This window comes from Hyla sarda, chromosome 1, assembly GCF_029499605.1.
Source record: "Hyla sarda isolate aHylSar1 chromosome 1, aHylSar1.hap1, whole genome shotgun sequence".
NCBI classification, from domain to species: domain Eukaryota; kingdom Metazoa; phylum Chordata; class Amphibia; order Anura; family Hylidae; genus Hyla; species Hyla sarda.
Window position 1 is genome coordinate 527,535,408 of NC_079189.1, and position 24,349 is coordinate 527,559,756.

At 44.7% G+C, this 24,349-nt stretch overlaps 1 protein-coding gene and 1 long non-coding RNA gene across 4 annotated transcripts in view; both read left to right on the top strand.

Annotated features, from left to right (window-relative positions):
* LOC130291089 (uncharacterized) overlaps positions 1-1,748 on the top strand; it is a 53,795-nt gene extending 52,047 nt beyond the window's left edge. The window contains exon 3 of the long non-coding RNA XR_008847794.1: positions 1,610-1,748. This is a non-coding gene — a long non-coding RNA (uncharacterized LOC130291089). The remainder of the gene's footprint in view (positions 1-1,609) is intronic.
* RASGRF2 (Ras protein specific guanine nucleotide releasing factor 2) overlaps positions 1-24,349 on the top strand; it is a 318,216-nt gene that overhangs the window by 54,099 nt on the left and 239,768 nt on the right. The window lies entirely within an intron of this gene.

The following is a 24,349-nucleotide window of genomic DNA, read 5'->3' on the forward strand; positions in this document are numbered from 1 at the left end:
CATGTTTTTTTTTAACCAGCTTAAAATTTGTAATCAGCTGACAAAAGAGCTGGACCTTTTACACATCAGCCTGTTCAGCCAATTATTGCCCCATGTAATAAGGACTCTTAGTCACTTTCTGTAACTAGGGAGGGAACTTCTTAGGCCCTGTATAGGATACACAGTGCACCAGAAAAAGAAAATGGAGGCATTATTGCTTGATGTCAACTAAAGGCCCTTTTAATGTAATCTTTTGTGCAGCCAATAATGTCATCATCAGATGCACATCACCAACTGTATATTTTAGTCTTCTAATAAAACCATTTAAATAAAAATAAAAAAATGGGGTGTGCGGCAAATAATGATGAATTTAAAGCAGTACTCTGGTTTACTAAAATGTATCCCCTATCCTTTGGATAGGGGATAAGTGTCTGATTGTGTGGGTCCTGACCGCTGGGACCCCCCACAATCTTCTGCACAGTGCCCCAGTTTTTGCATGAAAAGAGCTGTGATGATGAAAGCACAAAGTACTGGCCAACACGCCCCTCCATACATCTCTATGGGAGAGACAGAGATACACGAGCATTGTATCTCCAGCTCACCTATAGAGATGCATGAAGGAGGCATGTTGGCCAGTGCTTTGTGCTGTGGTTTGAACCTAGTGAAGGCTCAACAGATGACCACTGATAACTGTGTTCAGTGCTCCTAATCTGTAGCCCATTGGCCAGTGTACAACATATTGCTACAAGATCGCCAGTCAGCACATGCAGTTTTGTAGTACAGTGCCCAGATCTACAGCACTTTCTTTAATGCTATGGACACATTGGTTTTTGACTGTGCCCATTTTATCAGTGGTCAGAGGTGCCACAGGTTGTAATTTTGCAACATCTGGAGGTCCACAGTTTGGAGACCACTGTTTTATTTAGTGTTTTTTTGTTAACTAAAATAAATGCAGTAATAGTTAAATGAAATTTTTAAACATCAGATACTATTGTTACCACGTGGTGGACAAATATACAATGTGGAAAACACAAAGTACACAGGAGCGCTTCCTTGTGAAGAATACTTGATACATGAACTAGTTGTAATGGTGGGTACTAGAACGCACTCACCTGGTGTGGTTGTGCATAATCCAGGCACAACAATAACACACATATGATAAAGGGAGGATTGAGTTCAGCTGCCGCGGCTTCCCACGCTGGATCCACCGGCGTGTAACAATGCGGGAAACAAGAAGAGAGGAAGTGGAAGCTTGGTGTCGCGCTGCTGATGACTTGATACAGGAGCAAACCAGATAGATATATTTAAAATGTTTTTTCAAACACACAACGCGTTTCAGGGTATTAATGACCCTTTTTTTAGGCACCTGAAGAAAGGGTCATTAATACCCTAAAACGGGTTGTGTGTTTGAAAAAACGTTTTAAAGATATCTATCTTGTTTGCTCCTGCATCAAGTCATCAGCAGCGCGACGCCAAGCTTCCACTTCCGCTCTTCTTGTTTCCCGCAAATATACAATGTAATGGCATAAATACAAGTAAAAATCTTTATGTATTTGTTTCTGATTGAAAGGGCACAAAACACAGGAAATGTTTCTAGCTTTTATCATATTTTTATACGATCTCTCTATAGAAATGGGATTCTTCTTTTGCTGTCTGTTCTGCTCTGTTGCCCTGCACCATTGAACTGACATTACTGGGAACAGGTTGATGCACAAAGGAGAAGCAAAGATCTGCCGGAAAAATAAATACAGAATATTACAATTCCCTGTACAAATCCTATTTCATCTTTAAAGTTAACCTGTTGACTGTTTGCTTTTACTTTTGTTTTCTTTTATTTCTAAATTCTGTGATTCTTAAATAATATATCTGGTCAATATTTTTTATTGATGTTTGCATTTTTATAACACAGAATCCAACATCATGCCACACAAAGCAAAATAACAAGAAAAAAGGGAAAAAATATGTTAATGGCTCCTTAAACCACTTAACTCTAATGCCGGAAGCTGTGCACATTAATTCATGCCTCTTCTTGTAGGAAGAATCATTCCTGCCTGGAGAAGTCTTGTTTTTATTAAATCATACCTATTCTATTTATGCCACTTTATCTTGTGTTTAGGTAGATTGCCCAATCTTTCTTAGTCGTTCCAACTTGAGTACATTGTAAATATGTCATACACCTTTATAGGTGTCAGGGTAGGTTCACACTGCAGAATCTCAGCTCACGGAATTCTGCTCGAGGAGATTCCGTCTGGCGACCGCAGCTGAAAATTATTTGGCGGTAGGACCGCGCCGCACTGTGCCATCACCATTGATGGCTATGTAGTGCTCGCGGAATTCCGCTCAAAAAAAGAACATGTTCTTTCTATGCGCGGAAGAATTTCAGCAGCGGAATTGTCCACCTCTGAAATTCCTCAGTGTGAACAGGTCTTGCGGAAGACCCATTCACACTGATGGTAATGTTCACTGCAAAGAATTCCACTTGCGGGAATTCCACAGTGTGAACATACCCTCAGAGTGCATTTTTTATTATTCATACAAAATCTTAATTTCCTCCACAGCCTTAATTAAAGGACAACTGTAGTGGAACACTTTTACATATGCCCGTGCCTAAAAAATAAACAAAATAAATGTATACATTTGTACTTCCTATGAGCCCCCGTTGGTCCGGCACAGGCCTCACGGTCCGGCAGTGCTGACGTCATTCCACTTCCTGGGGACGGGGACGCCGCAGAGCCGTCGGCGTATCACCGGCCGTAGCGATGTCCTGCCCCGGCCTGTGATAGGCTGAGCCCACTGTCCTATAAGAAGCCAGCCAGAGCTCCTTACATGACAGTGGGCTCAGCCTATCACAGGCCGGGGCGGGACATCGCTGCGGCCGGTGATACTCTGACGGCTCTGCGCCGTCCCCAGGAAGTGGAATGAGGTTAGCACTGCTGGACCGTGAGGCCTGTACCAGACCAACGGGGGCTCGTAGGAAGGTATGTATGAGTTTATTTTGTTTATTTTTTAGGCCCGGGCACGGGCATATGTAAAAGTGTTCCACTACAGTTGTCCTTTAATTAAGGCTGTGGAGGAAATTAAGATTTTGTATGAATAATAAAAAATGCACTCTGAGGGTATGTTCACACTGTGGAATTCCCGCAAGTGGAATTCTGTGCAGTGAACATTACCATCAGTGTGAATGGGTCTTCTGCAAGACCTGTTCACACTAAAGAATTACAGAGGTGGACAATTCCGCCGCTGAAATTCTTACGTGCATAGAAAGAACATGTTCTTTCTTTGAGCGGAATTCCGTGAGCACTACATAGCCATCAATGGTGATGGCACAGTGCGGCGCGGTCCTACCGCCAAAGAATTTTCAGCTGCGGTCGCCAGACGGACTCTCCTGTATGATCTTGTTAAATTTTATAATCTTCCCAGTTCACTGCCCCCATCATGATAAACCACCCCCTGCCTTCATTTGTATTCATTTTTAGTTTTCTACCTTGATATTGCTCTGTATTTTCTGCTCAGTCTCAGTCAGATTCACAGACTGAGAAGGGGCGTTACCCAGCAGGTATGACATCATCTGAAGCCATACAGGGGAGAACGTCCTCCCTCACTCTGCTACACACAGCCCAGAGCAGTTCAGTGTGAGATGAGCTATGTTTGGCTAAGACTGCACACACACACACCTCAGCACTCCAGACTGCATTTACTGATTTTGGACTTCTGCCAGACCAGCAGGAGTCCAAAGTCTGTGCAAAATATGGGGGTTGGGAAGGGGGGGGGGGGTGTGCTCTGGACAATTGGGGAGACACGTAGTGGCAACTTTTTTAAACACAAATAAAACATAGAAAACTTCATTTTTTAACAAAATACATTACAAAGATTTTTATTAACCATAAGGAGTGCAATAGCAAAACATGTTTTAATCACAGTTGCCCCTTTAAAGAAATTATTTCTCCTTTCTAAAATTGAAAATGAACTATTAACAACAGTTTTCTTACCTTTTTTGTTTATTCAGCTCCATTGCATACAAATTCTGAGTACAGAGTACAGTCAAACACTGTGTGCAGTTTGTTTCTACAATCTTTGTTTTACTCCCTGTTTACTTCCTTTGGCCCAGAGCCAACATATACGGTTAACAGATAGTGGTGTTGTAATATACTGTTCAGAATGAACCATACATAGTTTGGCATAGCTAGTAAAAAAAAATTACCCTTATTGCCATTACCTTTATTTGTTTGTAATCTTAAAGGGGTACTCCAGTGGTCAATGTGTTTTTCCATTTTTGACTTGCCCTATTTGTTTTGTTTAATTTCTATTCTTGTTGTTTAGCCTACTCTATTTCCGTTCTTTGTTGTATTTTTATCCCCCGCTTTGTTTTCCTATCTTTGCTTCTATTTCATGTTTCTTGCTGTGCTGAAAACTACAAATCCCAGCATGCCACATGCCTTGCTGTTTTGGGGCGGCTCCTTTTTTTTTTTGTTCCGCCCTTTACCCACCCTACTATTTTCCCTGGTCGGCCCCCTTATACACAGCACACTAATATAATCAGCCCTGGTTAGGATACACTGGCATACACACACAAAAGGGACTACAACTCCCAGCATGTGTCATTCAGGAGTCTCCAGTCTGTGGTATAACACCAGCATGCTGCCTCTGTAGTCTCCTGGGGGTTGTAGTTCACCACACCTCTATAGGGCATACACCAGTGTTTCCCAACCAGGGTGCCTCCAGGTGTTGCAAAACTACTACTACCAGCATGCCCGGACAGCCAAAAGCTGTCCGGGCATGCTGGGAGTTGTAGTTTTGATACAACTGAAGACACCCTTGTTGGGAAACAATGCACTTTGTTTGTAATATACTGAATTGGCTAGAACAATGTTTCCCAACCAGTGTGCCTTCAGCTGTTGCAAAATTACAACTCCTAGCATGCCCAAAGGCTGTCAGGGCATGCTGGGAGTTGTAGTTTTGCAACAGCTGGAGGCCCACTGGTTTGTAAACACTAGCCTATACACACATAATAGAGATACTCTTTGCAGAAGCTACATGAAAAAAGTTAACAATAAACTGGATGAGGACTCAATGGGAGAGTAGTTCTAGACGTGTTCTGGGGCCTGGGCTGAGCGGCAGTGTGAAATTTTTGGCCCTGGCACGTTCAGCATGCCCAGACAGCCAAAGCGGCGGGACCCCCTGCGATCAGACATCTTATCCCCTATCCTTTGGATAGGGCATAAGATGTCTAGGGGCGGAGTACCCCTTTAAGGGCAGAAATAGCCCTATAAGTTGCAATAATGCCCTGAATGGTGTCTATTTAGCTAGATTAAGATACCTTTTATTACCAAGGCTATCTTTTTTTCTGAATCAGCCGATAATAATGAGTGCAAGGGTTTCTATAAACATTTAGATAAAAATTCGGTAAAATTGGAATTAAGTGTGTACATTAATACGGAGAAATAGATTCTGTGTACCATAACCTTCTATTCTGATAAGTATGCTTGCTATATGCAACAATATACAAAAATACAATAAAATACTGAAAGATGCAGATATGAATTAGTGTCTACATGTACATTACTAAAAGGTCAGACGTTATTTATCTGCTAGTTCTCCTCCCAGGCAAGGACTACAATGTAACTATAGACAATCATTCCGTCTTCGCTGACAGCTTTTACACTAGCTTCATTGTGTCTTAGCCCACAAACCTCCAGAGTGCCAGAATATTGATTTGCAAGAGATAAAGCATGTTAAGTGAAATTGTCAGTCTTCAGCTGCAGGTTTTTTTCTCTTGAGACAATGTATGGCAGGTCTCTAAAACAACGGCCAAACAATGAGGAGGAAGAAGAACAGATAAATGTGGAGTTAAAACAATAGCCTATATATCAGAGTTAGACTGGATGTACAAGAAAAAATGGTGAATGCTAGTGCTGTAAAATCATCAGAGGCTAACACACTATACTGCAGTGTTTTCCAACCAGGGTGCCTCCAGCTGTTGCAAAACTACAACTCTCAGCATGCCCGGACAGCCTACGGCTGTCCGGGCATGCTGGGAGTTATAGTTTTTCAACAGCTAGCGGCACCCTGGTTGGGAAACATTGCTATACTTTTTTGTATGCTTTGTACAAAGCACTTTTTTGTATGCTTTGTATCATTTTGTAGACTCTTGTACTAGTATAATAGTGGACTGTCTCATATGATATTTTACTATAGTGTAGTGTGTTCTCTGTGAAGTTGGACCTTTTGTGATCCATTAAGAAAATGTTAACATGGCAACATGCAATTTAAAAAAATATCTTAAATCTTTTAATTTATGAGGCCCTTTGGTCTGGTCAGGCTGCATCCACCTCCAGGCTGTGTCATTCTGTCACCATATGTTCTACTCTTGCTGCTGCCACCTCCAGGCTGTGTCATTTTGCAGCCATGTGGTCTCCTCATGCTGCTGGGACATTATTTAAACATTTTTATGGTAGCACTAGCTACCATAAGTCTATAATTAAAATTTTAAAATGTGTCTTTTCATCTTAGGAATTGTGAGGCCCTATGGTCTCCTCATGCTGCTGCCACCTCCAGGCTGTGTCATTGTGCCACCGTATGGTCTCCTTATGCTGTTGGCACTTTTCATGTATCTAAAATCTTCAATTAAAATTTTACTAAATTATCTATATCTTTAATCTTTTCTATTGTGAGGCCCTATGGTCTCATCGGGCTGCTGCCACCTCTAAGCTCTGTAATTGTGCCACCATGTGACTCCTTGTTAGATTGGGTTTTGTTGTCATACAGTATTAGTTCAAAGTAAATGCCGGGACATTTAACTTGGGAATCTAATATAAATCTTAAATTTAAATTTAAAAAAATCTATGTAATCTTTTCAAGACTAAGGCCCTATGGTCGTCAACATCATATATTACCTGTGGAATTATCACAAGAATCCAGTGAAACAGCTTGGAGCGATAAAAATGAACCATAACTGATTAAATGAAACAATCGCACTTTCACAGTCAAGGGGGTGCTGAGAGGCAGGGGCTGGAACAGGTGGTATCTTGACTGGCGATGGACCGCCAGCTCGATGCTCACCAGAAAGGGTACTCAAAAAATGTAAATAAATTCAAATAAAATAAAATAAAAATTGCATAAAAAATCTCTTCATTCTCTTCAGTTTTGAGGCCATATGGTCTCTCTGCTGCCACATCCAGACGCTCTGCGGCAGTGATTCTAATAGCGATGCCTGTAATCTACATGTCATACACTCCCTATGCGTGTTAGGACAAGGCAAAGTACACCCCTATTGAGGCTATATGGTCTCTTCTTGCGGCCGCCAATTCCAGGCTGTGTCATTCAGCCACTATATGGTCTCCTCATGCTGCCGCCACCTCCGCACTGTGTCATTCAGTCACTACATGGTCTCCTCATGCTGCCGCCACCTCCATGCTGTGTCATTCAGCCACTATATGGTCTTCTCATACTGATGCCACCTCCAGGCTCTGTCATTGTGCCGCTCTGTGACAGTGATTCTAATAGCGACCCCTCTGATCTGCATATCATACTGAATAACGGTGTTATTTCACTAACCCAGCACACACCCTATGCGTGTTACTGCAAGGCAAAGTGTTCTACACCCCTATTGAGGCTCTCCGTAGGCCAGAAATAGCTGTTTTTAATAGCAGAAAATTCGGTGAATTGGCCGAATCAAATTTTTCAAAAATTCTCTCATCTCTAATTATCAGAATTGGGGTTATTTAGTTTAGAAAAAAGAAGGCTTAGGGGAGACCTAATAACTATGTATAAATATATCAGGGGGCAATAGAGAGATCTCTCCCATGATCTATTTATACCCAGGACTGTATCCATAACAAGGGGGCATCCTCTGCGTCTAGAGGAAAGAAGGTTTGTACACCAGCACAGACGGGGGTTCTTTACTGTAAGAGCAGTGAGACTGTGGAATTCTCTCCCGGAGGATGTAGTCATGGTGAACTCTGTAAATGAGTTCAAAAGGGGTCTGGATGCATTTTTGGAGAATAATAACATCGCTGGTTATGTATACTAGATTTATAGGGACAGAACGTTGATCCAGGGATTTATTCTGACTGCCATATTTGGAGTCGGGAAGGAATTTTTACCTCTAGTATAAGGGTTTTTTGCCTTGCTCTGGATCAACTCAGTAGGAACTGATTAGGGATATAGGTTGAACTTGATGGACTCAGGAATTTTTTCAACCTTATGTTACTATGCTACTATGTTATGAGCCTGGGACAACATTAGAAAATAATAATTGTACCAGTTAGTCTTTAAGCATATTCCAGTCTTTGAGTCGTCTGCACATTTTTGGAGGGTTGATAGCATTGCACTAATCCATCTACTCTAATTTGTTAAGGGATAACAGTCTCTAACCAGTGATAGTCCTCCAGGTACATGTTGTTTCACCAGGTTATAGTCTATAAATAGCTCAGCTGTAAACCAAGCAGTCGATACATCATTAAAGGGGTACTCCGGTGCTTAGACATCTTATTCCCTATCCAAAGGATAGGGGATAAGATGCCTTATCGCGGGAGTCCCGCCGCTGGGGACCCCCGGGATGATGCACGCAGCACCCCGTTTGTAATCAGTCCCCGGAGCGTGTTCGCTGCGGGACTGATTACCGGCGACTACAGGGCGGGCGGCGTGTGACGTCACGCCCCCGCCCCCGTGTGATGTCACGCTCCCTCCCATAGGCTTGCATTGAGGGGCGTAGCCTGACATCACACGGGGGCGGGGGCGTGACGTCACACGCCGCCCGCCCTGTAGTAATCGGTAATCAGTCCCAGAGCGAACACGCCCCGGGGAATGATTACAAACAGGGTGCCACGTGCATGATCCCGCGATCAGGCATCTTATCCCCTATCCTTTGGATAGGGGATAAGATGTCTAAGCACCGGAGTACCCCTTTAAGTTGTAACTGTAATCAACTGGAGAACAAGACCATTGTAATCCATGGGTTGTGGGGCTTCCTATTTTTGTTCCTCTGGCCTGCCGTTTAGCTCTAATACTGAGCTTAAAGGGTAGCTCCCACCATCCATTTTTTTTTCTTTCTGTCCCTGCCTATTGCCCATCTCTCCCTAACCCCCTCCCTCCCTTAAATTTTTTTTTTTACTATATTAAAATGCCTTTTTGTCTGCCTGGTAGTGTGCTCACTACAAGGCAGACTTCCCCAGCAGGCACCACGTCACTGATGCCTGCTGTGGCCGGCACTTCCGCCCTTAGCTCACTATACAGGGTGCCTCCAGCTGTTTCACCAGTACAACTCCCAGCTTGCCCTGACATCAATTGGCTGTCAGGGCATTCTGGGAGTTGTAGTGGTGAAACAGCTGGAGGCACCCTGTGGTGAAAACAATAACCCCGCTCCCCACCCCCATACCTCTAGTGCTGAGCGGCGGCGCTCCCCCAAACCCTGCTCCCCACCCCCATACTTCTAGTGCTGAGCGGCGGCGCTCCCCCGAACCCCGCTTCCCCCACCCCATTCCTCCAGTGGTGAAGACTTACCGAAGGATCAATGAGCTGCCTCCGGACAGGGTAACGGCCTCCGGAGGGTAACGGGGGCGGACGGGGCCGCGCGCAAGGCCAGTGGAGCTGGCCAATGCGTGCAGCCCCAGCTATCAGCGTGCTCGCTCTCGCCTGTTTGATTGACAGGCGGGAGCGAGCACCGCAGTGACTGGATTTCGACTCATTGCCAGGCTGAAATGAGTCGACATCCAGTAGTGACGTCACTGCTGAATGCATTCGGCCACTAGGAGGGCGACCCCTAGTGGCAGAATTTAAAAGTGATTTTAAACTTGTTTAAAATCACTTTTTTTAATTAAAATATATTAGAGATATGTTGTAGTACTTAAGTACTACAACATATCAATTTTTAGATTTCATGACAGTGCCCATTTAATATTTAGAAAGTAGTGTGGATTTCAGACCATTGTTCCCTTGTTGGTTAGCCAGTTGTCACCTGTCGAGCTCAGTATGTTGGTTGTGTAGGTGGAAAAGGTGTGCAACCCAGATCTTTCTTACAGACTTCCCAAAGATGGTTTGTATTTGCTAATATTTAGTCTGGCCTATGGCGGGGTCCCCTCTACTTCCATGTTGTGCTTGTTGATCACCTCTCAACAGTGATGGTCTGGTAATTGTTATTGATCCTGAAGTGTCCTGATAGATGTTTCCGAATAAAGCCAGGACGCTGGTCCCTCCATATCCATGTGCAGGACAATCTTTCTTCCTATTGTTTGTGCTTTGCAGCTGGAGATGATGCCGGCAGGTCCCGTGCACAGGTGATTGTAGTGGGATGTGGTAAGCCGTGTTCTCCTATTAAAAGTTTAAGTTCCTGATGGTCCTCCATGTGATCAGACTATTGCCAGATGATATCTAGTGGGGTCCATATTTAAACTGGACCATGAATGTTGCAAATTGGCTTAATGTTGTTTGGCTTACCATGTTAATGTTCCATCCTCCACTGTCCCAAGTAGACAACGTTTAATGTACATATTCTACAGGCACTTCCTCTATTTTCTTGTCTTCTGCCATTGTTCACATTGAGTAATAAATTGCTACTTTGTATAGCCTACAGCATGCATGTAGTGAGTGCTTTATAGTCTGAAACAGTCACTTTTCTAGGTGCAACAAGCTGTGTTTACTTATTCCGTTCCCCTGCAGAGACAACAATTAGCTTTCACTAGTTTTATAGTCAAATATGCCTCCTGTTTTTTTTCCTCCTTCCATAGTTATTTGATTTTACTGTTTGTATTGTAGCATGATGCTAGACAGATAAGACAAAGACGGGCTTGTGGATTGTATTTTTCTCTCTCCTTAAAAGCCTTACATCACATATAACTGCGTACAAGCTGCATTTACAACGCACAATGGTCTGTTTCCAGGATTTATCTGTAATGATAGGTTATTCTTAACGTCTGAAAATGCAATACACATGGCGCTTATCCAAGTAGACAACATATGAGAAGGACCTTCCAGCATCTTCTGATTCAGAAAGCTGACTTAGGCTACTTTCACACCGCCGTTGCTCCCTGTCGAGAACGTCCGTCAAAGTCTCTTTAATTTTTCCTGACTTTAACGGCCGTTCTCATAATGTGGAGCAACAGCAAACAATGGGTCTCGGCGGCTCCCATTTACTATTATTGGGGCCACTGGGCACCGTTATAAATAGCGGGAGAAAAAAACAGCACATGCTGTAATTTTTCTCCCGTTATTGTGCCCGGCTCTCCCTCTGGCCATCACACTGCCGTACACTAACGGCAGTATGAAAGGGGCCTAATGTCTGGAGTGTTCACCAATGTATACAAACATAAAATAACAAGCTTCCACAATTGACCACAATGCACAAAAATAAAAAGTTCTGTCTCATGGGATGGCCGTTTTGGGTTGACCCATTTTATAGGAAAAATAAGTGTGCAATGCTTTTCTTTAGATTAAAATCAATTGTATTCCCTGTACAGATCAAACTGAAGCCAAAAAGGGCACTCTTTTGTCCTCCATTGGGGGTCTATAGCTACAGTATGTTCAATGTACACTATCACATACTGGATTTTTTCAAGGTACATACACTGAAAGTGTTCACCTGAATGTGTTAGAAACAAGGCCATTTGTCGCATCTGCACCAGATACTGTATGCCGGACCACTACAGACCCCTTTGTTAGAAAATGGAGTTGGTGGGTATTGCTGGTGTCCCTCATGCAATAGATCAGGCAGAGTATTTTGGCTTCTGTTTTAAATAGAAGTCACAAAAAATAAAATAGCGGTGCACCCCTAGTGCGTTTTGATGGAGAAATAAATCCGAAGGTAAATTGCGTTTTATATGATTGTTTTATGCTGAGAGCGCAACACCTCTATGAACATGTAAGCTCATTTGGTATCAGGTCAGCAGACTCTGTCCTACCCAGATCCTGCAACATAAGGTCACTTTACAAATAGAAAATTAAGGCTAGAAATCCACTGGATGTGAAGAAAGGTGCTTCTCCTAAGGATGAACAAACCAAAATATAGTTATTCCATGTAAAACAAAGTGTTTCAAACCCGTACTGGGCTATTCGCCAAGTAATGGACCTTACAGAATGCCCAGTACAGGTTTGAAAAAGGTTTTTTTGTGGCAATTATAGGCAATTAGGAAGACACCCCCAATAAAGGAGTGGTTCTGCAGATGGTGACCACAGACCACTTCTCACTTCCTATGCTTCCTGGCTGATGTTTTGGTCACTTTTGAAAGCTGGCGGTGCTTTCACTCTAGTGGTAGCATGAGACAGAGTCTTCAACCCACACAAGTGGCTCAGGTAGTGCAGCTCATTCCAGGATGGCACATCAATGCGAGCTGTGGCAAGAAGGTTTGCTGTGTCTGTCAGTGTAGTGTCCAGAGCATGGAGGCGCTACCAGGAAACAGGCCAGTACATCAGGAGACTTGGAGGAGGCCGTAGGAGGGCATCAACCCAGCAGCAGGACTGCTACCTCCGCCTTTGTGCAAGGAGGAGCAGGAAAACCACTGCCAGAACCCTGCAAAATTACCTCCAGCAGGCCACAAATGTGCATGTGTCCACTCAAACGTTCAGAAACAGACTCCATGAGGGTGGTATGAGGGCCCGACGTCCACAGGTGGGGGTTATGCTTACAGCCCAACACCATGCAGGACGTATGACATTTGCCAGAGAACACCAAGATTGGTAAATTTTGTGCTCTTCACAGATTAAAGCAGGTTCACACTGAGCACATGTGACAGACGTGACAGAGTCTGGAGACTCTGTGGAGAACGTTCTGCTGCCTGCAACATCCTCCAGCATGACTGTTTTGGCTGTGGGTCAGTAAAGGTATGGGGTGGAATTTCTTTGGGGGGCCGCACAGCCCTCCATGTGCTGGCCAGAAGTAGCCTGACTGCCATTAGGTACCGAGATGAGGTCCTCAGACTCCTTGTGAGACCATATGCTGGTGTGGTTAGCCCTGGGTTTCTCCTAATGCAAGACAATGCTAGACCTCATGTGGCTGGAGTGTTTCAGAAGTTCCTGCAAGAGGAAGGCATTGATGCTATGGACTGGCCCACCCATTCCCCAGACCTGAATCTGATTGAGCACGTCTGGGACATCATGTCTCGCTCCATCCACCAACGCCACGTTGCACCTCAGACTGTCCAGAAGTTTAGTCCAGGTCTGGGAGGACAGCCCTCAGGAGACTGCCACCTCATCAGGAGCATGCCCAGGCATTGTAGAGAGGTCATACGGGCACGGGGAGGCCACACAATACTGAGCCTCATTTTGACTTGTTTTAAGGACATTGTATAAAAGTTGGATCAGCCTGTAGTGTGGTTTTCCACTTTGATTTTGAGTGTAACTCCATATCCAGACCTCCATGGGTTGATAAATTTGATTTCCATTGATAATTTTTGTTAATTTTGTTGTCAGCACATTCAACTATGTAAAGACGAAAGTATTTCATATGATTAGTTCATTCATTCAGATCTAGGATGTGTTATCTTAGTGTTCCCTTTATTTTTTTGAGCAGTGTTCCAGCAGAAGTATAACTTGCAACTCCTTGGCCCCAGTGCAACACCTGTATTGGGTACAAAAAAGACCAGAGTCCATCAAATTCAACCTATATCCCTAATGAGTCCCTACTAAGTTGATCCAGAGGAAGGCAAAAACCCCTCATCTTAGAGGTAAAAATTCCTTCCCGACTCCAAATATGGCAGACAGAATAAATATCTGGATCAACGTTCTGTCCCTATAAATCTAGTATCTGTAACCAATAATGTTATTACGCTCCAAAAATGCATCCAGGCCCCTTTTGAACTCTTTTACGGAGTTAACCATGACCACCTCCTCAGGCAGAGAATTCCACAGTCTCACTGCTCTTACAGTAAAGAATCCTCGTCTGTGCTGGTTTAGAAACCTTCTTTCCTCAAGACGTAGAGGATGCCCCCTTGTTATAGATACAGTCTTGGGTATAAATAGATCATGGGCGAGATCTCTGTGCTGCCCCCTGATATATTTATGCATAGTTATTAGGTCGCCCTAAGCATTCTTTTGTCTAAACTAAATAACCCTAATTCTGATAATCTTTCTGGGTACTGTAGTCCTCCTATTCTCCGTATTACTCTGGTTGCCCATCTTTGAACCCTTTCCAGCTCCATTATATCTTTCTTGTACACTGGTGCCCAGTACTGTACACAGTATTCCATGTGTGGTCTGACTAATGATTTGTACATTGGTAGAATTATTTCCTTGTCGTGGGCATCTATGCCCCTATTGATGCACCCCATGATTTTATTTTCCTTGGCAGCAGCTGCCCGACACTGGTTACTACATCTAAATTTTCTGTTAACTAAGACTCCCAAGTCCTTTTCCACATCAGTCGTCCCAAGTGTGCTCCCATTTAATACATTTTCCCAGCCCGGATTTTTCTTCCCCATGTGCATAACCTTACATTTATCAGTGTTGAAACTCATCTTCCACTTCCCAGCCTAAACCTCGAACCTATCCAGATCCATTTGTAACAGTGCACTGTCCTCTATTGTGTTTACCGCTTTACAGAGTTTAGTATCGTCTGCAAAGATGGTACTTTACTATTCAACTCCTCTACAAGATCATTAATGAATATATAAAATACACTGATCAAGAAAATAAAGGGAACACTAAGATAACACATCCTAGATCTGAATAAATTAATGAATCTTATGAAATACTTTCGTCTTTACATAGTTGAATGTGCTGACAACAAAATCACACAAAAATTATCAATGGAAATCAAATTTATCAACCCATGAAGGTCTGGATATGGAGTCACACTCAAAATCAAAATGGAAAACCACATTACAGGCTGATCCAACTTTGATGTAATGCCCTTAAAACAAGTCAAAATGAGGCTCAGTAGTGTGTGTGGCCTCCTTGTGCCCGTATGACCTCCCTACAATGCCTGAGCATTCTCCTGATGATGTGGCGGATGGTCTCCTGAGGGCTGTCCTCCCAGACCTGGACTAAAGCATCTGTCAACTCCTGGACAGTCTGTGGTGCAACGTGGTGTTGGTGGATGGAGCGAGACATGATGTCCCAGACATGCTCAATCGGATTCAGGTCTGGGAACGGGCGGGCCAGTCCATAGCATCAATGCCTTCCTCTTGCAGGAACTGCTGACATACCCCAGCCACATGAGGTCAAGCATTGTCTTGTATTAGGAGAAACCCAGGGCTAACCGCACCAGCATATGGTCTCACAAGGAGTCTGAGGACCTCATCTCGGTACCTAATGGCAGTCAGGCTACCTCTGGCAAGCACATGGAGGGCTGTGCGGCCCCCCAAAGAAATGCCACCCCATACCATTACTGACCCACCGCCAAAACGGTCATGATGGATGTTGCAGGCAGCACAACGTTCTCCACGGCGTCCCCAAACTCTATCACGTCTGTCACATGTGCTCAGTGTGAACCTGCTTTCATCTGTGAAGAGCACAGGGTGCCAAAGATAAATTTGCCAATCATGGTGTTCTCTGGCAAATGCCTAACTTTCTGCATGGTGTTGGGCTGTAAGCCCTCATACCACCCTCATGGAGTCTGTTTCTGACTGTCTCAGTGGAGACATGCACATTTGTGGCCTGCTGGAGGAAATTTTGCAGGGCTCTGTCAGTACTCTTCCTGCTCCTCCTTGCACAAAGGCGGAGGTAGCGGTCCTGCTGTTGGGTTGTTGCCCTCCTACGGCCTCCTCCACGTCTCCTGATGTACTGGCCTGTCTCCTGGTAGCACCTCCATGCTATGGACACTACGCTGACAGACACAGCAAACCTTCTAGCCACAGCTCGCATTGATGTGCCATCCTGGATGAGCTGCACTACCTGAGCCATAGTGCACTACCTAAGACTTAGTCTCATGCTACCACTAGAGTGAAAGCACCGCCAGCATTCAAAAGTGACCAAAACATCAGCCAGGAAGCATAGGAAATGAGAAGTGGTCTGTGGTCACCACCTGCAGAACCACTCCTTTATTGGGGGTGTCTTCCTAATTGCCTATAATTTCCACCTGTTGTCTGTTCCATTTGCACAACAGCATGTGAAATTGTCAATCAGTGTTGCTTCCTGAGTTGGACAGTGTGATTTCACAGAAGTGTGATTGACTTGGAGTTACATTGTGTTAAGTGTTCCCTTGACCCCCTGTGGTACCCCACTAGTAACAGTCACCCAATCAGAATAAGTGCCATTAATAACCACCCTCTGTTTCCAATCACTGAGCCAGTTACTTATCCACTTGCACACATTTTCCCCCTGTCCAAGCATTCTCATTTTATGCACCAACCTTTTATGTGGAACTGTATCAAATGCTTTGGAAAAATCCAGATATATGACATCCAGCGATTGCCCCTGGTCCAGTCTGGAGCTCACCTCCTCATAAGAGCTGATCAGGTTACTATGACTGGACCGATCCCTTGTGATGATATGGAATCATATATTTATTTTTATCAATATACTCCAAAATAGCATCCCTTAGAAAAACCCTCAAACAATTTACATACAACGGAGGTTAAACTAACAGGCCTATAATTCCCGGGGTCACCTTTTGACCCCTTTTTAAGTATTGGCACCACATTTGCTATGTGCCAGTCCTGGGGAACAGATCCTGTCACTATAGAGTCCCTGAATATTAAAAATAGGGGTCTGTCTATTACATTACTTAATTCCTTTAGAACACGGGGGTGAATGCCATCTGGGCCTGGTGATTTGTCTATCTTGATTTTTTGTAGGCAGCGCTGTACTTCTTCCTGGGTTAGACAGGTGACCTGTACAGGCGAGTTTACCTTATCTCGCTGTATTTCAACTGGCATTTAATTTTCCTCAGTGAATACAGTGGAGAAGAATTTGTTTAATATATTTGCTTTTTCCTAAACCCTGTTTATAATTTCTTACTCATCATTTTTTTAAAGGGCTAACACTTTCATCTTTAGCCTTTTTGCTATTTATATAGTTAAAGAACATTTTGGGGTTAGTTTTACTCTCTTTTGCAATGATTCTTTCTGTCTCTACTTTTGCGGCTTTTATCCATTCTTTTTTTTTACATAGTTTACATTTTTCTCTATATCTTTTTAATGCTTATTCACTGCCGTCCTGTTGTAGTAGTTTAAATGCTTTATTTTTGTCATTTATTGCCCCATTAACATTTGTATTCATACACATTGGTTTTCTCCTATGCCTGACCCTTTTATTCCCGTAAGGTATATACTCTTACATTGAGAATTTAAGATATTTTTAAAAAGTCTCCCAGTATTCTTGTTTTTGAGGACATTATCCCATTTTATATTGTTAAGGGCTTCTCTGAGTTGGTCAAACTTTGTCTTCCTAAAGTTCATTGTTTTTGTGGCCCCTCAAGAGATTCCCTTATTGAAGAACAAGTTATAATGTATTATATTATGATCACTATTTCCTAGGTGTCCTTCTACTTGCACATTAGTTATTCTGTCCGGTCTGTCGGTTAATATTAAGTCCAGTAGGGCGCCCCCTCTGGTCGGGCTCTGCACCATTTGGGACAGATAATTGTCTTTAGTTATAGCCAGAAACCTGTTTCCTTTATGAGATTCACAGGTCTCAGTCTCCCAGTTTATATCAGGATAGTTAAAGTCCCCCATTATTATCACCTAATTCAGATTTGCTGCCTTGTTTATTTGCCTCAGTAATTTATCTTCTGCATCTTCCATTATGTTTGATGGCTTATAACAAACCCCAATCAGATCCTCCCGCAGTGCGGCCTTCAGACTGGACTTTACATAAAGACAAACTCCTCCCTCTTTCCATTTTGTCCGATCCTTCCTGAATAGACTATAACCCTGTTGACTGCCTAGTCACAGCTATCGTGACCAAGTCTCTGTTATATGGTATGTTATGGTAGTTTCTAAAATTATGCACCTGTCTTATTCATGTGTCTTCTGTAAATCTTATAATAGACATTTCACTGCTGGTACAAAATTATCTTTCTGCAGATGTGGCACCATTCTTATTTAAGCCAAAGATGTAATGGCGGAAAGAAAAAAGGGGGGTTTCTAAACACCATTAGTGCCAGTCATCGTAGAGGAAAACCATAAAGAAGCATTGACATTGTCACCAGGGATAACATTTAGTGTAGGCTGCAAGGGTCCATACACATATTTTCTAAGATTATATATGGACATTTATCAACGGGTTTAGTCAGGTTTTCTTTACTATAATTGTCGCAAAATTGTCGCAACTGCGACTACACGCTTTTTCGTGCGACATTTTGACTGGAAAGCGAGAAAAGCAAGTTTTCCTAAAATTTACTATGTAGTAATAATTTTAAAATGGTCTACGGGTAGTCAGGTATTTATTAACTGCGACAGTCGCAACTGCGCAAAAAAAAGTCGCAACAGCGTTAAAAATTGACTAAATTTACTCCAGCTCAAACATGGAGCAGAAAAAGCTACTACCAAAGTAAAAAGGAAAAATTGCTTACGTGAAAGAAAATTATCAACAGGCTGAAACCAGTTGATAAATACGTCACACATAAGCAAAAAAAAAGTAAGGAAAAAATTACTAAAAAAAGGAATACATAAGCAAAGATTGATAAATGTCCCTCATAATGTCTAAGGTTTATATTTATCTTACATAAGGAATATGAAAATAAATACATTTACTTTTGCAGTTGTCTCGATATCTAGAGCCAATCTTCTATATGACATGGCAAAGGCCAAGAGAGAAGCCTCTGTACCTCCAGTCTGAGCGCAGTAGTTCAGGTCAGGAAGGATGTGAAGGGTGTAGCGTGTTTGGCTTCTCTGCCAGTTCGCGGACATGTTTCCATTGTGAGGTAATGTCACTTTCACACAATAACTCTACTGGCAAATTAGTTTCATTGAATTTGTTATTAAAGCTGTTATGATTTCCTTGTGTTTTGTTTTGCTGTTTTATTTTTGATCCATTATTAAATATGAAGACATCTATAAAGGGTCTTGTTATATGAGAGCCTTAGATTTACATCTCCTCTGGAAGATTTGGCATTTTTGAGCATTATAGTCCATTTTCACCTGACTTGTAGGCAGTCATGTTTGTGAATCCTATTTTTCCATATACTGAAGGCTTCTTATAGCTGAACAGTTCTTTCCCCTTGTATAGAAAAAACAGGGTATTAAAAAGGGTTTGCTGTCTCTTGACTAGAAAGCCAGTTTTAGATGAATGTAATGCAGGTCAGAATTGTCCTGTGTCTGCAAGACAAGCAATACAAGTGTATGGAGGCGGGGGGGGGGGGAGCTCCACCCGCCAGCTCTGAAAGAACTGCAAATTATAAATAAAGCCTGCAGAGCAGAAATTTGCTGAAAAGGGCCATAAACAAGTTATATAATGGCCAGAAATAGTGCTGCTCCTTATGTTGGGATGTCAACTAGTATGCTTTAAGGACCCAAATAAAAATATCATAAATCTTTGTGATGCTTTTAATTCTGTTAAGACTATTTAAAATCAAGCCAGGATTTTCTTGTATAAATAAGGGTGCAATTTTTCCATGTTGGAAATCCGCCAGTGCAATACAGTGCAATACAAATGTATAGGGTTTTTAAATCCCCATGCACACATTGCACAGAATATCAGTGTGGGTGTAATTGTGTTGGAATGACCCTACCAACTAAACTCTGTGTTTGACATGATTTAGGGTTGTATTTTGCTATTGTGCCATTGTTTTTTGTCACTTTGTATTGTGCTGTTTGCAATGCTGTCTGTCTATTACAAGGCAAATAAATCAGCAAATGCAGCTGATCACCAGGCTCCTTGAAGTACCAGGGTCTGGCAGGTTTAAAGAGGAATGTTGTTATCCTCCCTGGCATGTTTGTTTTAGTAAATCATTGGAATACCCAATAATATAACAATTCTGGATTAGGTTTCTGTATATTCCTACATTTTGTCCTTCTGTATGAATACAGTGGTCCCTCAACATACGATGGTAATCCGTTCCAAATGGACCATCGTTTGTTGAAACCATCGTATGTTGTGGGATCCGTGCAATGTAAAGTATAGGACAGTAGTCTACAACCTGCGGACCTCCAGATGTTGCAAAACTACAACACCCAGCATGCCCGGACAGCCAACGGCTGTCCGGGCATGCTGGGAGTTGTAGTTTTGCAACGTCTGGAGGTCCGCAGGTTGAAGACCACTGGTATTGGAGGTTATACTCGCGTGTTCCCGCCGCTCCGGACCGTCACCGCTCGTCACCGCTGCCCTGGATGTCGCCTTCCATCGCTGTCGCTACATCCCCAGGGTGTCCCCGACGCTCCGGCAAGGCCTCTGCTTCCCCGGCATCCTCACTCTCCGTCCCCGCCATCACGTCGCTACGCACGCCACTCCTATTGGATGACGGGACGGTGTGATGACGACAATGGAGAGCGCCGATGATGCAGGGGATCCCGAAGAGGACGCGCCGGAGCCCCGAGAACAGGTAAGAGATCATCAGCGGACCACACAGGGCAACGTAAACGGCTATCCGGTGGCAGCTGAAGCAGTCTGCGCTGCCGGATAGCCGTTTATGTGATGGCCCCGACATACAAAAGCATCGTATGTTGATGCTGCCTTCAACATGCGATGGCCTCTGAGAGGCCATCGTATGTTGAAATAATCATATGTCGGGGCCATCGTAGGTCGGGGGGGTCACTGTAAATTGACAGCTGGGTGTCCAAGAGTTGTGTAAGAGGAGTTGCACATACAAATCTGTTCTTTAGAATTGTTATTTCATGAGGAACACAAGTGTTTACTTGTGCTAAGAGTGACAAGTCCTCTTTATTTTGTAGTGAAATGTACAGTGACAGTGACACTGGGGATAACGTGGAAATCTGCTTCTGTCTACAACACAAACCTCATGTCAATTCCTACCTTGTTTTCAATCTTGTATTATTAATATTTGTCTATTGTCCGCACAGCAAGCTATTGTGGCATCTATGTCCCTGTTTTGAATTAGCATAATCCCTACAGTTATTTATGGACACTTCTGGTTAAGAAGAATTTCATATTCTCTGACATTTGCCATTCATCATGGTCACATATAGCTCTCAGGGATTGGCATGATAAACTGAAGCTGTCAGACAAGAGATTACATTAAAGAGTACCTGTCATGATGTTGTTAAATTTTATAATCCTCCCAGTTCACTGCCCCCATCATGATAAATCACCCCCTGCCTTTATTTTTATTATTTTTTTGTTTTCTACCTTGATATTGCTCTGTATTTTCTGTTCAGTTTCAGTCAGATTCACAGACTGGGAAGGGGCGATACCCAGCAGGTATGCCCTCATCTGAAGATATACAGGGGAGAACTTCCTCCCACACTCTGCTACACACAGCCCAGAGAAGTTCAGTTTGAGATGAGCTATGATTGGCTAAGACAGCACACACACCCCCCTCAGCACTTCAGACTGCATTTCCTGATTTTGGATATTTGCCAGGCCAGCAGGAGTCCAAAGTTTGTCCAATCGCAAAAATTAGTTTTAAAGACAGTGCCCATTTAAAGTGGTTTTCTGGAAAAATAGTTTAACATTTAAAACTTCTCAGAGTGGCCGTAGTAAAAAAAAAAAACATTCTCACCAGCTGCTGATCGCTCACCAGGGCCGTCCCGACAATGCCAGTCCCGCTGCTCATTCAACATATGTGTTATCTAGCCACTGTTACGCCGAGCGCTCCGGGTCCCTGCTCCTCCCCACTGCCGGCGGGGATGCGATTCGCATAGCGGGACGCGCCCGCTGGCGAATCGCATCCCAAGTCACTCACCTGTCCCGACCCCCGGCTGTCATGTCCTGGCGCGCGCGGCTCCGCTCCCTAGGGCGCGCGCGCCAGCTCTCTAAGATTTAAAGGGCCAGTGCACCAATGATTGGTGCCTGGCCCAATCAGCCTAATTAGCTTCCACCTGCTCCCTGGCTATATTACCTCACTTCCCCTGCACTTCCTTGCCGGATCTTGTTGCCTTGTGCCAGTGAAAGCGTTTAGTGTTGTCCAAAGCCTGTGTTCCAGACCTTCTGCTATTCCTATTTGACTATGAACCTTGCCGCCTGCCCCGACCTTCTGCTATGTCTGACCTTGCCTCTGCCTAGTCCTTCTGTCCCACGCCTTCTCAGCAGTCAGCGAGGTTGAGCCGTTGCCGGTGGATACGATCTGGTTGCTACCGCCGCAGCAAGACCATCCCGGTTTGCGGCGGGCTCTGGTGAATACCAGTAGCAACTTAGAACCGGTCCACCGACACGGTCCACGCCAATCCCTTGCTGACACAGAGGATCCACATCCAGCCTGCCGAATCCTAACAGTAGATCCGGCCATGGATCCCGCTGAGGTGCCGCTGCCAAGTCTCGCTGACCTATCCACGGTGGCCGCTCAGCAATCGCAGCAAATCGCCCAACAAGGACAGCAGCTGTCACAGTTGACCGCCACGTTACAGCAACTTCTGCCACTGCTACAGCAGCAACCATCTCCTCCGCCAGCTCCTGCACCTCCTCCGCAGCGACTGGCCGCTCCTAGCCTCCGCTTGTCCCTGCCGGACAAATTTGATGGGGACTCTAGACTCTGCCGTGGCTTTCTTTCTCAATGTTCCCTACATATGGAGATGTTGTCGGACCAATTTTCTACAGAACGGTCTAAGGGGGCGTTCGTAGTGAGTCTTCTGTCTGGAAAGGCCTTGTCTTGGGCCACACTGCTCTGGGACCGCAATGATCCTGCCACAGCTACAGTCCAGTCCTTCTTCGCTGAAGTCCGTAGTGTCTTCGAGGAACCAGCCCGAGCTTCTTCTGCCGAGACTGCCCTGCTGAACCTGGTCCAGGGTAATTCTTTAGTAGGCGAGTACGCCATCCGATTTCGTACTCTCGCTTCCGAATTATCTTGGAATAACGAGGCTCTCTACGCAACCTTTAAAAAAGGCCTATCCAGTAACATCAAGGATGTGCTGGCCGCACAAGAGATTCCTGCACACCTGCAAGAACTTATCCATTTGGTCACCCGCATTGACATGCGTTTTTCTGAGAGACACCAGGAGCTCCGCCAGGAAAAAGACCTTGATCTCTGGGCACCTCTCTCATAGTATCCTTTGCAATCTACCCCTGTGCCTCCCGCCGAGGAGGCTATGCAAGTGGATCGGTCTCGCCTGACCCATGAAGAGAGGACTCGCAGTAAGGATAAAAATGTATGTCTGTACTGCGCCAGTACCGAACATTTCTTGGTGGATTGCCCTATTCGTCCTCCACGTCTGGGAAACGCACGCACGCACCCAGCTCACGTGGGTGTGGCGTCTCTTGGTACAAAGTCTGCTTCTCCATGTCTCACTGAGCCCGTGCGGATTTCTCCTTCTGCCAACTCCTCCTTCTCAGCCGTGGCCTGCTTGGACTCTGGTGCTTCTGGAAATTTTATTCTGGACTCTTTGGTAAATAAGTTCTGCATCCCGGTGACCCGTCTCGTCAAGCCGCTCTACATTTCTTCGGTCAACGGAGGGAAGTTGGACTGCACTGTGCGTTACCGCACAGAACCCCTCTTAATGTGCATTGGACCCCATCACGAAAAGATTGAATTGTCCGTCCTTCCCAACTGTACCTCTGAAGTCCTCCTCGGTCTGCCATGGCTCCAGCATTATTCTCCCACCCTTGACTGGACCACCGGGGAGATCAAGAATTGGGGCCCTGCTTGCCGCAAGAAATGCCTCACATCTCCTCCCAGTCCCGTCAGGCAAGCCTCGGTGCCTCCTCCTACACCTGGTCTCCCCAAAGCCTATCAGGACTATGCTTTGCCTCCTCATAGCCCCTGTCCTGGTAACACTCTGCCCCGTGCCAAGCTTCACCCTCTGCCCTCCCTCCCCATTCCCACTCCTGCTGAACTGCCTGCCTTTGATGAGGAAACCCTACAATCGCTCCCAGTGTCCTCGTCCCACGTGAAGCAATTGCCGGACAAAAAAAGGGGGAGACCTAAGGGGGGGGGGGGTACTGTTACGCCGAGCGCTCCGGGTCCTTGCTCCTCCCCGGAGCGCTCGCGGCATTCCTCTCTCTGCAGTGCCCCGGTCAGACCCGCTGACCGGGAGCGCTGCACTGACACTGCCGGCGGGGATGCGATTCGCATAGCGGGACGCGCCCGCTCGCGAATCGCATCCCAAGTCACTCACCTGTCCCGGCCCCCGGCTGTCATGTCCTGGCGTGCGCGGCTCCGCTCTCTGAGATTTAAAGGGCCAGTGCACCAATGATTGGTGCCTGGCCCAATCAGCCTAATTAGCTTCCACCTGCTCCCTGGCTATATTACCTCACTTCCCCTGCACTTCCTTGCCGGATCTTGTTGCCTTGTGCCAGTGAAAGCGTTTAGTGTTGTCCAAAGCCTGTGTTCCAGACCTTCTGCAATTCCTATTTGACTACGAACCTTGCCGCCTGCCCCGACCTTCTGCTA